General features: G+C 37.3%; 1 non-coding gene across 1 annotated transcript; it reads left to right on the plus strand.

Annotated features, from left to right (window-relative positions):
* Nucleotides 1–219: 219 nt before the first annotated feature.
* Nucleotides 220–325, plus strand: LOC150015201 (U6 spliceosomal RNA). The gene has a single exon (XR_016510176.1). It is a non-coding gene; the product is annotated as a U6 spliceosomal RNA (small nuclear RNA).
* The last annotated feature ends 1,585 nt before the right edge of the window (nt 326–1,910 follow it).

Here is a 1,910-nt window from a genome sequence, read left to right on the forward strand (position 1 = left end):
TATTTGCTCTTTTCTAAAATGAGATAATTGTCTAACGTAGGGATCATGAATATTAAATATGAGAACAAATGACAAGTGCTTTTTAGAATTCCTGATGCTTGTAAGGGCTTCACAAATATTACATCGCTCTTTTACCCTCCACCACACTCGCCATTTTTTGAACGATGTAATGCAAGTTTATAATCTGTCTTCACTTAGTCCTTTAAACATAGTTTTCTAGTGCTCACTTCAGTGGCACATATACAAAAATTGGAAGGATACAGAGAAGATTAGCATGGCCCCCGGACAAGGCTGACATGAAATTTGTGAAGTGTCCCTTATATTTTTGTATAAAACTAAATGAAAGTAATAAATGAACAAACAATAAAAACAAACAAAAATGCATAGACACAGACAACAGCATGGTAATTACCAGCGGGAATGAGGGTGGGGGATGGTAAAGGGTAAAGGGGGTCAAATTCATGGTGGTGGAAGATGATTTGACTTTGGGTGGTAGGCACACAATTCAACATACAGATCATGTATCATAGAAATTACACTTGAAACCTATATTATCTTATTAACCAATGTCACCCCAATAAATTTTATTAAAAATAAATAAACTGGAAAACATGAAAAATATGGTTTCTTAAATAAGAATCTGTGTCCTTTAAGCTGAATTGTAGCGCTATAATCATTAGTGAAAGAATTAAAAGTAGCTGTGACTAGGCATAAATTTTCCTTTAAACAGTAGTTCAAGGAGACCTGGAGAGTGCCAGAGGACCAGAGGCATTGTTTAAGCCAGGATAAACTAATTGCTGCTAGAGAGCATTAAGTTGCTGTGGAAGAAGCTTTGTGGTGTTAATAAGGCCATTAACACTTGGGTTAAAAATAGCTATTGATAGGCACTTAAAATATTTCCAACACATGGCTATTATAAATAGTGCTGCTATGAACATAGGGGTGCATAAATTCTTTCAAATTGGTGTTTCAGGATTCTTAGGGTATATTCCCAGCAGTGGAGTCACTGGGTTAAAAGGCAGTTTCATTTTAAAATTTTTGAGAAAATTCCATACCATTTTCCACAGCGGCTGCACTAGTCTGCATTCCCACCAACAGTGCACTAGGGTTCCCTTTTCTCCGCATTCTCACCAGCACATGTTTGTTGATTTGTTGATGATGGCCATTCTGACTGGTGTGAGGAGATATCTCATTGTGGTTTTTATGTGCATCTCTCTGATGGCTAGTGATGTTGAGCATTCTTTCATATCTCTATAGGTGATCGGTATGTCCTCCTTGGAGACGTGTTTTTTCAGGTCCTTTGCACACTTTTTAATTGGATTGTTTGTCTTCCTGGTGTTGAGTTGTGTGAGTTCTTTACATATTTTGGAGATTACACAATGCAATACTATTCAGCAGAAGGAAAGAAGAAGGAATTCTACCCTTTGCAACAGTATGGATGGAACTGGAGACTCTTATGCTAAGTGAAATAAACCAGTCGATGAAAGAAAAATACCATATGATCTCACTTATAACATGAATCTAATGAACAAAATAAACTAACAAGCAAAACAAAACCAGAGGCATGGAAACAGGAAACAGACTGACAGCTGCCAGAGGAAAGGGGGGAGAGTGGGGATAGTGGAAAAAAGGAAAATAAATTATTCAAAGAACATTGTATGAATGACCCATGGACATGAACAATGGTGTGGGAATGGACTGTGGCAGCAGAGGGTGGGCAGGACAGAAGAGGGCAAAGGGGAAAAAATGGGACAACCATAACAGAATAAACAAGCATAAAACATAGCTAAATTCAAGTTGAAATAAATAGGATTGAAAGAAATGAAAATGGCCTTGGGTGGTTATAGATGCGATTAAAGTGAATACACATATACATTTTAGGACACTGAACTGCTGAACTAGTGAGGGTA

Source organism: Furipterus horrens, unplaced genomic scaffold (genome assembly GCF_987537825.1).
Source record: "Furipterus horrens unplaced genomic scaffold, mFurHor1.1.pri manual_scaffold_3, whole genome shotgun sequence".
Classification (NCBI taxonomy): Eukaryota; Metazoa; Chordata; class Mammalia; order Chiroptera; family Furipteridae; genus Furipterus; species Furipterus horrens.